Source organism: Aphelocoma coerulescens, chromosome 6 (assembly GCF_041296385.1).
Source record: "Aphelocoma coerulescens isolate FSJ_1873_10779 chromosome 6, UR_Acoe_1.0, whole genome shotgun sequence".
NCBI classification, from domain to species: domain Eukaryota; kingdom Metazoa; phylum Chordata; class Aves; order Passeriformes; family Corvidae; genus Aphelocoma; species Aphelocoma coerulescens.
Window position 1 is genome coordinate 25,135,833 of NC_091020.1, and position 14,294 is coordinate 25,150,126.

General features: G+C 40.5%; 1 long non-coding RNA gene across 3 annotated transcripts; it reads right to left on the minus strand.

Moving 5' to 3' along the window:
• Window positions 1-227: 227 nt before the first annotated feature.
• LOC138112609 (uncharacterized) lies at window positions 228-13,987 on the minus strand. Of its 3 annotated transcripts, none has more exons than XR_011151776.1 (3): window positions 13,723-13,987; window positions 6,657-6,782; window positions 228-1,266 (listed from the first exon to the last, which is right to left on the minus strand). It is a non-coding gene; the product is annotated as an uncharacterized lncRNA (long non-coding RNA). The 3 variants fall into 3 exon arrangements; XR_011151775.1 differs by lacking the exon at window positions 228-1,266 and adding an exon at window positions 2,043-4,016; XR_011151777.1 differs by lacking the exon at window positions 228-1,266 and adding an exon at window positions 6,343-6,487.
• Between the last annotated feature and the right edge of the window lie 307 nt (window positions 13,988-14,294).

The following is a 14,294-nucleotide window of genomic DNA, read 5'->3' on the forward strand; positions in this document are numbered from 1 at the left end:
TCTATGCACATTGATGCTTGGGCACATTTTACATCTCAGTACAGATCAGGCTGTACAGCAGGAGCTGGCTGGCAGAGCCAAGAGTTATTACCCATGTCAGACTCACCTCTAATGGCACTGTGGCTGGCTGACCTGGGTGCAAAGGTGACCTACTGTCATCTCTCCCTCCCCCTCTCTCCAACCCCACCCCGCTGTCCCCATAGAAATTAGGGAGCTACCCCAGCTGTCCAGCACACCACAGCATCTGCCAGGGAACAAGGCTGTGAAACAGATGATCCTGATCACTGCCACTCTCAGGGGTTTCACTGCGAGTTTAAATAAAGTAATTTGCATCCACAAGATTCTTCTCCTTCGCAGTGCTGGCATGATGAATAATCCCTCTCACTTTGTCCTCTAGGTAAGAGTTGCCTGCAACACATGCTGCATATGGCAGCACAGCTATGAGCTGAACTGAGTCTCTTGTTTGATGCTGATATTTATTCCCAATAATCCTACTGCCCAATCTGCTTGTTCAAAGGGAACCAGTCCTTGACTATTTTACTTACCATAGAATGCAAGTTGCATTCAAGGAATCAAATAATTTCCTATCCCCTGGATATTAGAAAACTCCTGCCTGTTTGAAAGCCCACCTGCAAACCCACCTGCAAACCCTTAAAACAGTTTTAGCACCAGTGCCTTCTAGAAAAAAACTATGTGTGCTAACTTCACATATCAAATGTTTCAGGCAGACAGCAAAGGGACACAACCAGTGCCAGATGACCTGGCTGTGGTGTTGCCAATATACATAGTGGAGAAAATTCAAAGCAAGCTGTTTACAAAAAACTGGCACCATGGAAAAAAACCCCAAAACACTAAAAAAAACCCTGTCTTTCTCACAGCACCAAAGAAAATAAGATATGATTTGTAAACAGCTCATCAGCATGGTTTCTCCATGGCTGAAATTTCAATGAATTAGTATTTCAAACAAACAAACAATTCTACCAGTTCTACCTGTGCCAGTCCAAAGCCTGCATGTTTAAGCACCGTTACAAAAAGCAACACAAGGAGAACTGCAGCGCAACCCTGCATACAGGACAAAAGCTGGAGACAAAAGCTGGACAAAAGCTCCGCTTATCTTGAAGATCTGCCCCAGAAAATTATGGATGTTGGCAAACAAGCATGATTTCTATCTGCAATCTTGACAGAAAATTCAAAACACACATTGGCAAAAGAATCCTGATGAAAAATCTCTGGCGGGCTCAGCCACAGGTTGTAGCAACTCACCTCCTGTACAGAGAGATGGATTCTCATTAGCAGGAAGGTAAATGCTAAAGGCAGGCAAAAGGGGATGGTGTCTGAAGGGTCTCCAAGTGCAGTTTTCTTTTGCTTTCCCCTTTTCCAGCCCTATACATTCCTGCCCTGCAAGCCCTTTTCCCTGCTAAGTTTCAAAGGGTCATTTTTGGATCAAGGATTATTTCACAACCCAGGAGTCTTTAGGAACAGAAGAGCCACTGATGCTGTGTCACTCAGGTGAGTTTGTGCACACAACAAGAATATCTCCTGGAAGTACCCAAGCACTGAGAATGAAACTAAACACAAGATTGTGATTAAAGCCCACAGCTCATACCCAGTCCAAGGAACCTGGTCAAGCACTTGTGATCACTGCTGGGGAATAAGTGAAGAAAGCACCAGACTAAGTGAAGAAAGCACCAGACCTGCTGCAGCAGGGAGAGTTGAACTGCAACCTTAGTCTGAAACCTATATCAAAATGAAATCAAAACACTCTGATATTTTGTGAAGAAGTGAGAGAAGGCCATCCCAGTGGTGAATATAGTCACTTGGAACATGTAAACACCTGTACAGTGATTTAAACCTGTGATTTTCACATTGTTCTCTCCAACCATGAGATTAGACAGTCTGTCCTGGGCTGAAGGGGCTTTGAGAAAATGCTTCCTTTAAAATAATGAGATTTTCGAGGCAACTGTCAGGCTTTGCTAGCAAAGTTTCTGGGGGGGGGGGGGGGGGGGGGCAAGGGGTTTGTACAAAACATTAGAACAGAATTGCTCTGTATATCCTGGGAAGTCCTGGCTATCCCCCAGGACCATGAATAATAAAGACTGAGGCTATTCAGCAAATTTCCTGAGTCAGACTTTGAATGGAAGACTGCAGAGTTCTACCAGATTTCTGTCTAGAGATGGTCCCTGTCACCATGATCCTTCTTCTTTGCTAGGAAGGTACTTCCTGTGATTAAGCTCTTAAACATTTCAGGGTGGTGCTCACTTTTCACTGCCAGTGTAAACAACAGAACGAAAAGTCCCTGCTGGGCTACTACGGTATCCCTCTAAGGGAACATGCTCTGCTGTAAGCCCTGTTTATTGCCACTGATCATTATGGATTTATCATGGATTGGAATTTATCACAGTACAGACTGCTGTTATAATAAGGGATGGGCATTTCAGCTCATAGCAGCTTTTTGTTCTCCTGGGTTCTTCACAACCATAAAAAAATTTTCAAACGTATGCTTATCTGAGTATTGCAAAACAGTTTTAAATCAAGAAACTGGTTTTCATTAGCATAAACATGGATTGGGCTTGTTTCTGTTGCATTTGTTTAGATCTGGATTAACAGTACACAATAAAAGAGCAATCTGGATCTTATTTTGGTTCTGAAGGCAACATAGCACCTGTTTTTACTGCTTATGGCAAGAAGGTGTGTGAAACTGCTTTTATTCTTATTTCTACTGCTATTTATTTGCTGAACTGGTCCTCAGAAAGGCTTGAATCCTTCTTCTTGGCTGCTATCATGCTGCACCTGCTTTTCCTGGGGCACACAGGCTCAACCTGTCATGTGCAGGCTTGCAAAGCTCCAATTTAAATGGCACTCCTTTATTAGAGGATACATTCCAGAGGCATAAAATATTATTATCCGATACACATGACTAGGAGACTGCTGATCTCCTGCAGGACTGCAAGCACAAGATGGGACATGAGACTCTTGGTAAAATCGCTCTCCAGAACACACCTCACGTGGCAGCTGAAAGCTTTGGACACGTTGTCAGTACTGAGGTTGGAGACCCTTCTCTCTCACACTACAAAAATTACTGAAGTAAAGAATAAGTCAATCTCATTGAGACAGTAGCTCTCATTTCTTCAGTTGTGTCTTCTGTGGAAATATTCCCTTAATTATTGAAATTATGTTTCCAACACTTTTCTACCTCTTCCAGTCTTCAAGAATTCCTTAGTATCCTCCTCAAGACAGAGATTAACAGTCTTCTTTCTACTTCTTTCACAAATTTTCCTCATCTTCTCTTTTTAGCAAGTAGTTATGGGAATTTATTAATTCCTAAGTTTTGTGGTCATAGGAAGGAAGCTGTTATTTCAATTCACAGTGAAACAGAGTTGTGTGAGTTTTTCAAATTTAGTACTTCAACAGTGCCTCTATTTCCACAGGGAAGTTACAGGTGTCTTCACCAGAACATACTTCTGTCTTGACTTTTAGGGTGAATTGGTTGTTCACAAAAAGACTCCTTTATATGATGTTTGCAGAAAGCATAGTGGTCTTTCTTTTTTCAGCTGGTCATTGAAAAAGTTTGGAGAGAGTAAAGTGTCTACAGTGTCTACTGCCTTCTCCCTAATGGTTATTCTGGAGATAATGCAGATCTTTGCTCTGTTCATGAGGAAGTTGACACAGACTGAAATTGGAATCCATTGTTTTTATACACTGGGATTTACTTTTGCGATCTTGGTCAAAAGGTGTAAGGTCTATTTTTCTCAAATTCCACCGTTAAATATGGATTTTTGAAAATAGTAATTATTTATCTCTTTCACAGTGTCTTTCACCTGTATCTTGTTGTGTTAAAATTATAGCTTTTGCAGCCTTCCTTCTATTTTGACATGCAGCACTTCAATAATCTTGATCAAGTTCCTCATTTACATCCATCACCCTGGCACAGAATTCCTGACCATACAAATGTTCCCACAGAAACAGAACAGACCAGATTCCCCAGAGAACAGTCACAACGCAGACTCAATACTTCCCTTCAGAAACCATTTGGAAAAGAACAGATACAAAGGTTAAAATAAGACAGACCTCACATTTTCTTTTTTGCTTTGACTCTGAGTCAGTTAAGAACAGACCTACGTAAAAGCTGGAAACTGTGGCTGGAGTTACAATGCAGTTAGAGACACACCATTTATCAATAGTTAGAATAAGAGTAAATATTTGAGCAATATTATAGAAGCAAAAAGTCATGGCTTACAGCTCATTAACAAGTGTTTTTCAATCTTTTTTTTATGATCTTTCACTGTCCTTTAATCTAGGACTTCTTTTAGTTTGCAGCTTTCCTCTCATGTGGGTTTAAAGCAGTTTTCAGCACCATTCATGGTTATTTTGTTTATGCTCCCATTCCCTCAGAATGGGAAACTCTCCAAGTTTCTCACTTTTCATTAGAGATCATGCTTCTGCAAGCAAATCTCTAGCTAGACACACCTTTTCCATACAAACCAAAAGTGATATGCTAATTCCAACCCAAAACTGTGTGTTCAAGAATAAACAGAGAAGATTTGTGACCCAGAAGAGAACAAAACAGATGAGTGTGAGCCCTTTCATATTATTTATTTCTGCCTTGTAAGAACACTGAGGAAGAATCATAGAATCACAGAATGGTTTGGGTTGGAAGAGACCTTAAAGATCATCTAGTTCCAGCCCCCTGCCATGGGCAGGGATCCCTCCCCCTAAACCAGATTGCTCGGAATCCCATCCAACCTGGCCTTGAACACTTCCACGGATGGGGCATCCACAACTTGTCTGGGCAACCTGTGCCAGGGCTTCACGAGCCTTACAGAGAATTTCTTCCTAACATCTGATCTAAGCCTGCCCTCCTTCCGTTTGAAGCCATTCAGCCTTGTCCTGTCACTATCTGCCCTTGTCAAAAGTCCCTCTCCAGCTTTTTTGTGGGCTCCCTTCAGGCACTAGAATGCCATAATTAAGTCACCTCAAAGCCTTCTTGACTGTGCAGTCTCTGGAATATTTACCCATGACTACTAGTGTAGTAGTAGTAAAAGCAGTAGTAATAACAACAGAACAATAATAATAGCTAATATTATTTTTACCAAAATCATGCAGCTCTTTCATGCGTGGTAGTCTTACAGTTCCCTCATGTGTAGTTAGAACTCAGACAATCCTAAATTGCTGCATCTATCACAATTCATTTAATTGAGCTGTCACTCTTTTTCTTATGATGAAAATGACAATGGTAAGGTGACATTGTAGGACCAGCTCTCCAACATGCCAGAGCTGATGGAGATGTCTTTTCTTTTCAGCAGGACTCATCTCTGTGGAGTTAGGCAGCAACACTTCTTCACTTTACCTGCTGACTTTTTTCACTCATCTCTCTTGATGATCCTGAGCCGGCTGAGGGTAACACTGCCTTGCACAAAGGGGTTTTTCATGGAATAGCTCACCATCTTTGCTAAACGTGAGTATTAAAATTTCAGTTGCAATGAGCAAAACAACAAAGATATAAGCAAGGAATATTCAGAGAAACACAATGAGCAGCAGCTGGCTTTACTGGGAAAGCCTCTACATAATTTGTTTCCCAAGCTCCAAGTGACTCTTTTACTCCTTGCTCTCCCCAGTCAGGAACAGTGGTGATAGAATCACTCTATCACTACTGCTCTCTATCACTAGAGAGATTCTATCACTCCTTCAAAATGTCACCTATAAGAGGATCTCATTTTACAAACCAGCTTTTCTCCAGTACCAAGAAGGTATTTAAAATCAAAAGTAAAAGGATGAAAGATGGCATGATGGCAAGTACTCTGTGCTCCAGCTGCTCAGCTGGAAAGGCAGAACCCTGGTGAAAAAGGAAGCTTTCCTTTTCAGGCCTTGATCACTGACTTCAGACTAGCAGATTATTTTTTCTAAATAGTTCTGAGGAAAATATTTGCAAATGAACACCCAAAACTTGGATCCAAGCTATTTAAGTTGCATCTGCTTCCAGTTTCTGGCAGGTTTTCTGATTTGGCTCTGAACCTTCTGACTGTGCCCATCTCTATTTTCATGTCTCTGCTTGAAAAATCCTGTTTCTTATCCAAAGCACAAAAGTATTACCTTTTCCAAAAGCCAGGTCTGTTGTTTGTCATTTCTTCTCAGCAAGATGACTGGCTGGAATCTTAGTTGTTACTCAAACTTTTCGTTTCACAGCCATTCCGATTCTCATTAGTATGCTTCCATCAGAAGTTTGTCTTGTGAGACCTGTGATAACACGCAGCTTTCTCTTATTAAAATCAAGGCATTCTGGGCTCATCCTCACTCCATATGTTATGTATTTCAGATGTTCTTGCTTCCATGGAGCCTTTTGGGTATTTTTATTGTTATCATAGGGTTGCCAGATGCATGGTATGGTGGCTGCCTTCCTTATCCAGTGACTGCAAAGGTGCTTTTTGGATTCTACTTTAATAACATCCATGATTAAAGTTGTCAGCTGAAGGCTTTGTAACTACAACACCTAAAGATGTTTTCAGTTTTCAGCATAAAGAGTTCAGAACAAAATATTTATACCTCCTCCCCCAAATACTAAAATTTTTACTAAGAAATTGTTCTGTTAGGCACAATGGCAATATAAAACTAATGGATAAAATAGAATATAGGTGGTGATCTGAAGAACCCTCACTTACCAGTGTTTGCATTTTTTGGAGTTCAGTACACTGAGTTCACTGAATCCATTCCATTTTGAAAGATGAGGCCCAATAAGAGCACTGATCCACTGCTCCAACTTCTGTCAGAACAGCATATGTCTAAGCCTGTAAAGAAGAACACTGTGAGAAGTCTTATAGACTTACTTTGATGTACATATGTAATTTTAAGCACATAAAATTATACAACTGTAGAAAATAAGGCTGAAAAGGCCTTCAGTTAGGCATCTTGTCCATCTCTCTGTCCAAAGCCTACCTCCACATTAATTATTCTTCACAAATTTTTCTTTAAAACACTTTTAAAACTTTCCATGAGGTTTCAGAGCCTCCTGATGTGATCTGCTCTGTATCTCCCACACTTGCTGTTAGAAAATGTCTTGAGGATCCAAATAAGTATGTTGAGTTGACAATCACTTCCTCTCTTCCCTTTCAGTGTAACTCATCTCTTTTCTTGCTGTCACCTTTTATGTATTTGAATGCTGTTGTCACATATGCCATTAGGGTTTTCAACACCAAACTAAGCTTTTCCTGTTCCTGAAGCTTTCCTCAGACACTGAGTTTCCTAGATTTCCAATCACTGGAAACTACTTCCAGCCTTCACAGGGAGTATCCACGTGCTTAAAGCTACACACCTATTTAAGTACTGTGCTGAGCTGGAGACTTCATTTCTAGTGTTGCCCAAGGCTGTCAAACACATGCTGGTCTGGTTTAATTGCATGACATTTCAGTTAATTACTGTTTTGACGATAAATCTGGCAGTTTTGCAAATGTCTTTAAATTTGTAACTGCAGGTAAAAACCAAATTTTGCTAATGGACAACCACTGCCAAAACTGTTGTGAATCTTATCTACCTGACCAGCAGGCAGTGTTTAACTTACAGTTTCATAAGGTATTTCCTTAAGAGTGCAGGCATGAACAGTGTATATTGGAAACTGCTGTTCTTAATAGGTCTAGAAGCAAATTCATTTGAAAATGAACAGCCATGCCAAATTCCTAATACACACTGAGACATTGATACACAAATATATCCCCAACCTCATCCATAATGAGGTTCAATCCCCTCTATTTGAGCACCCAAAATGCAGCAGACAGAACAGCATCTGTGGTAGCTGACACATGCCAAGTGTATGCAATCAAGCAAAACATAAAGAAATCAACAAGCCAATACATGTGCATAAAATATTATAATGAAAACTTAGGCAGACAGAGACCAAGTGGGAATAAGACGGAATGGAAACAGAGACTGAGCAACTGCCAGAGGCAAGAGCAATCAGCTCACAGGTGGGAGGGCAGTGAACCATGACTGGGCTGGTGTTAAAGGGGCTATTAGAATTACAGGTTGCTACTTCTGTTCTGTTTACTTTACTGCAGCTATTTGCAGTGTAAGTGGAATCTTTCAGCTTTGCCTAAAACAAATGCATAGTGTTTGCACAACGAAACAATAACAAACTAGTAAAAAAAGACCAGCATCTAGAAGCAATACAAGTCAAGTGTACAATAAAAAATTTGAGATGTACAGGTCCCAACACATAAACAACTTAGCAATAAGCAAGTGTATGATCCAATACAAGAGAATTGTTTACTGTGTATTGTGTGAACGGGCAATATTCATAGAATAGGTCTGTGTCAAGTATTCAGGAACTGTCAGGGACAAATAGTCTCGCATCATAGTGGTATTTGTGAAAAAGCACATCTCTAGGTTTGAGAGAAAACTTTAGGACTAGGAAGTGCTAAACCAGAGAGTTTCACAGCTTCTAGGCTTGATTTTAGATAGTTAGAATCCTGCTTTAAAGAAAAATATTTCTGACCCAGAATTCCTCACTGAGATGGAAAAGAAACGTCACCAAACAGAGTGGACTGTAGGGAGTAGGTAGTAATATTCTTGATTAATCTTTGCACCCACATCTCACACGTGATTAAGTAGTGTACACCCATATGTGCACTTTTCATCCCAGAAAAATGAATCCCACATAAGACTTCCTATCCAGACATCCTGTGGACAGTTTTAAGGCCCAGTTTCACAGTCTCAAGAACAGGCAGGGTATACACCATGTAAAATTTAAGAGTGATCTATCTGCTGATCTAAATCCTGAGGAGCCTTTCAAGAGAAAACTTGTCAGTGCATACCCATGTGTTGAGTTACCACCATGTATTTAACAGTGATGAAATAGCTTATTCTGGCATATGTTACCCATGAAATGATTGTAATTAACTCAAGGAAAAAATGCACTAAACTTTAAAACTCTTTCAGGTATGGATGAAGCGCAGGATTTCTGTTTTCAGGAGCGTCATGTAATATGGTGTGGCGTGGCTGTCATCAAAGAGGTTGATGACAAAGAGAGCTTGTTCAGTGTCTGTTGATATGTGTGGTGGAGGTCGCTGTAGCTAGGACACAGACTCAAAAAGTTACGTGGGCTACTGATGGGAAAACATCCCATCAGTTAAAGAAGGTGGCATTCGCTAACTTGGTTCACTCAGCAACAGTTCAGTGTTCCTGCACTCCACTTGAGACAAATGTTCTTCACCCAAAATACAGTTGCCTTAATGTGTTGAGAGGGAGACTGGTTGCTTTCCCACACAGTGTGAAGCACTTACACTAATGCAGTCAGCTGCAATTCCAGTATCCTCAGCACCACATGAAATAATACCATTAGCTAACTCCATATGCCACACTTCCACTAACTTCCATGAGGATAGCAGAGCTCTGCCTCCCTTCAGTTCAGCAGGAACTTTCTCAATGACTTCAAATGTCACAAGGGCTAAGCTGCCCTTCTGCAGGAAGACAACACAACAACAGTAAAAATAACGTAAGAGTAATCACTTGAACCTGCTGAGGTTGTAAGAAAATATTACACACTCATCGGTAAAGCTTTCTGTATGTCTGTGTAGAGAAAGAGACTCAAAACGCAGTTATTTCAGGTAGGAATATGAGTAGAAAATTTGCACTGAAATTGCTTTGGAAATAATTGGAACAAAAGCAATACAGGTCATAAACAATAAAAAAAAATATTTTTTAATAAGCCATAACTGGCATAAACAGCATATTTCACTCAAGAAACAAGAAGTCAAAAAAGCTTCACTGCACATTTTACTTGCTAAAGGAAATGGCACTGAAGACATTCTTGTTGTCTTCCCTTTAGCTGAATATTTTGGGAGAAGGTGTGATAAAAGAGTATTTATTGAGTTCCCATTGTTTTTGAGTACCTTAGATATTTTGACTTTTAAGAATTTGCCTCAACCTTTACATTAAGACCTGACAGTTTTATATCTGTTCACAAATTTTGGTGAGTTGCCAGCCTCACAATTCTGAGGCAGCTGTCCTCAGAACATGTGATTTGGTTTGCACAAATAATACACAGACGTATCCTCCATCTCACATCAATCATGCACATTTGAAATGTTATATCTTTTATTAACTGTATGGAAAACAGGAGAGAGCTTTAAGCCAGCTCTCACATCAGTGTACTACTTGTGAGCCTGATTTGCAACATAAGGTGGTGGTCAGTGTCTGACAACATTGCCACACTGAAATCTCAGCCCTCTAGATATGACTTTATTCTCAGCAGCATAAAGAGATGGAAAACTGCCATGAACACTTTAATATTTCATCTTTAGCAAAAGACTTCTACATTTTTACTTTATAAGGCTTTCTCTAGCCTCAGGTAAATGACCTAATTTGTTTCCAGGGAGGAAGTGTATTTTTAAACTTTGCCTGCTGATGTTGCAGTTTGGTAGGGTGTGCTCAGTAGAATGGTTATTTGTTCTAAAACAAAAAAATAAGAAGTGGTGCTGCTGAGGTGATTACGGACACTATTCACTCATGTCTGCACTCAGAGCAACAGCGAAATCCCCAGACTTTCAGGAAGAAAGAGAAGTCTCCATCTGTGCTTACCTGCTCACTGGATGACTTGCTTGGTACACCAGCTTAATCCACTGGGTCCTGCCAAGGCCTCCAAACTATGGGTAACTGCTCAAATCAGCTTGGCTACACTTGCAAACAAACCACGTTTACTTTGTCAGCTTCACCAACTCCAGCAGTACAGGTAAATTTGAGCAACCCAAGAGTTAAGTGCACACAGCACAGAGTGAACTCTTACATCAGGTATGTGAGAAAATGAAACAACTCTTCAAGCTCCACTACAATTCAAATACTTTTAACACAAAAATATGCTCAGACCATCAGAGATGATGTAAATGCTGTACCAGGGACTAGTTTGGGCAAGGGCTTAGATTTAAAAGGCTTTTTCTTAAAATAATGATCAATCAATTTTCCAGCAAAGACAAGAACACTGAAGGTCTGTTTATTGTTTCCTTTGTCTGCTACAGTCTCATTAAGACTTCAAACTGTAATCTTTAGCTTGCTATGTCAGAGAAAATCCCACAGACACAGAAACAAGAGACAATTCTATGCCGACCCCTTTTATTAGCACTGTGCCCTCACCCACTTGATTATTCACACATGCACTTGATTATTCACATGCTGCCCATCCTGCCTGGCTCTTACATTATCTTTTGTAATGGCAAATTGCAGTGCCCCTCAGCTACAATAAATCCAGGAAGTTTTTCTTTTCAAATCAGGTACCTTGAAAATTGCAAGCCACAGATGTAAAGCAGAAAAAGCAAAATTTACTTTTGCTTTAGCTTATGCTGATGTCATTCTAGAGACTTCACTTTTAGTTACTGGGCATCTGCACCACTATGACAACAGAATCCATCTCCCAAGAACAGCTTTTGTTGTATTAAACTGGTTTTACTCCAGAAATCTGGTCTATAAAGTCCTTCCCCTGGTATATTTACATGGCTATAAGCAAGTCAGAACATCATTCTGAGAAGTGAATTGCAGCCAGCAAAAACACAGCCCTAGGCTGATGCCGAAGTGGGTAGGATTTTAAAACTTTCTGCAGCAGTTAGTGGTTAGGCACATAAAAACACCCCACCCTCCTGCCCCAGGCAAGAGAGAATATGCAGACAGTGCAGAGTGTACTTCATGCATCAGGATACATCACTTGGCTTTAAACAAGATCAACGGATATGAGAAAAATGAGAGAAGGGGTAATACATGTGTGCCTTAAGACATAGTATGTTGACTAACATCCCAATAACTCAGTGGCAATGTTTAGGGGGAAAAGGCCTGGTTGTTGTGCCCAGAAAACTGTTAAATGGAAGTTCTGCGATGTTCCTGACACTCTGGAAGAACCCATAAAGGTCAAACTGGAGTTTCTAAATTCAAAGCTAGTATCCTTTACTGTTACTTTCTATTTTGGCTTTGCTACTACAGATGATGCCCATAGGGGAATTAAAACATGTCCTGGTCCTGAGAGTGCTGATGTGTCAGCCCCAGTGCTCTTCTGGTACCACAAGATTATTGAGAGGGTACATGGATACTATCTTTCAACTGCACAGACAAACTGGTGTATACTTGGAATTAAAAATAATCCTATCACTAAAATGTCATCACAGAAATACCAAAGAAAATGAAACCAAGGAGGACATTTTCCTTTTGGTTCCTTGGGGAAACTAATTTATCTGAAGGGAAGTAGCATGTTCAGCAAATACACATAAATAGTTTTATTACCCAGTCCACAATTTCCTAATTTTTTTTTTCATTTATTTTGCTTATCCTGAACTATTCTGATCACAAAAGCAATAAAAAAATCAAACAATAGCATTATAGTGCTTAATAAACACTGCATTGCAGTGAACGTGCTACTGTGTGCCCTTACTGGTGAGCTTAACAGAACAGCAGGAGAACCACTCTGCAGTGTGCCATAAACATGTCAGTACCAATGACACATGGATAATCTGTTTTCCTCAAGGGAAACAGATGTGCAGTTTTTGAGAGGAAGTTTTCAGTCTGACTCTGGTTTGCCATCTTTAAATTGAAGATAACATAATATCCATCACTATTGTGCTTCTGCAATAAAAATATTGGATAGTCACTGGATAGTGCTTGATGGCACTCTAGTTCCCAGCTCTGTCAGGCGCCTCCAGCCAAATGTTGGGAGAGTCATGTTTTTGCAGTGCTGTGTAAACACCAGGTAAATTCATAGGCAAATGGAGTAAACACAGCTAAACACGTAATACCAACCTGAACAGGATCTTTTCATAGAGTCATTACCCATCAGTGAATACTGATGACAATATTTCCTTTACTTTAAATGTAGCACACTAAACTCATGCACATGTAGCACCATCCTTCTATACTCCCAGTCTCAAACAATCTCTAATCCCCTTGGGGTGGGGCACATGGGCGTTGCTCTAATTAAGTGCAGTGATAATGCACAGGATGATTTTTTCATGTGTTATGTTCCTGTAAAACCTTACTGGAATCTCGCCTGGCAAATGATCTAAAATCTCAAACTTTCTGTTGTTCTTGTGCAACTCATCTGTTAACATGTCTGTACAACAGAGCATGAGTAATTTAAAGCAGGGACCATCCTTGAGATTGAAAGAAATACCCTATGAATTTGGAGACATGCCATCTCAAAGCTCCAGAGTATCTGACATCCAACCCTCTTGATAAATTTGCAGCAGAAGTTCTATTAGCACTTTCACCGTTGCACTCAGGAGTCCATTTTTAACATATTAAAAAAATTAAAATATTCGTGACATTAAATTGGCTGAAGGTTTAAAAAAACAAATCCAAAACCCAAAAAAGGGCAGGTTTAACAAATGCATCCAAACTGCCTCAACACTTGAGGTATCGTGCAACGGGGTTTATTTTTGCTAGATGGTTACAAAAGATCGTACAACACCACATACTGTAAATTCCCACATTTGCTACTGAAAAGATTATTTCTAAATCAATTTCACCCACAGATAAAATCTTATACAAGGAGTAACCTAAAGGCCTCAAGTTTTCAGACTTCCCAGCACAACTTGTGGATGGGCTTTGAATGCTTTGATACCTTTTACTGTAGGAGAGTAAAAGGTTGCTATCATCCCAGTTAAATTCTATTTGAAATGAGTGAATCTATGTATACTCATGGTCAAAACCGCAGCAACTGCTAACATGTTATCACACCTACAACACTCAGTGCTTACTCACCTCTCAGCTCAAGACTGTCTCTGCTCTCAATAGAGATGGGAGTTACCCAAGGTGAAGAGAAAACAGACCATCCTCATCTGTAGCTGTGAGGAGGAACCAGGCAGGAAATTAATGCAGTTCTGACACACAAGCTAGGGGCACGATCCAGTGAGAGCATGTGGGTGCCCGTACCCCACGTGCAGCTCTCAGCACAGCTGGGTGAGGCATCGATGCACAGCTCGGGGCCGTTCGGCTGTGGGCAGTGCTGGAGCAACCACTAGGACATCATCGCTAAGGGCTGGGAGCTGTTGCTGTTACGGCTTCCACAGCTCATTTTGTTCATCCTGAAAGTTACAGCTGAAAAACATTTTGTACAAATCAGTTCTGAGAAAAGTAAATCCACATGGGGAAGCCAGGTGTGCAGCTGATAAGAGACAGGAAGACCACTCTTGCTTCAGCGGCGCCTTTTGAGCATCAGGGAACTCTCTAATCCTGAACTGCACAGTGGAGCCATAGCTGGGGTTGCTCCTTGTCACAGTCACAATCTCCCTGCATGTTTCTCCAGTCAAATTTCTTCATTTTCACTTCTTTCC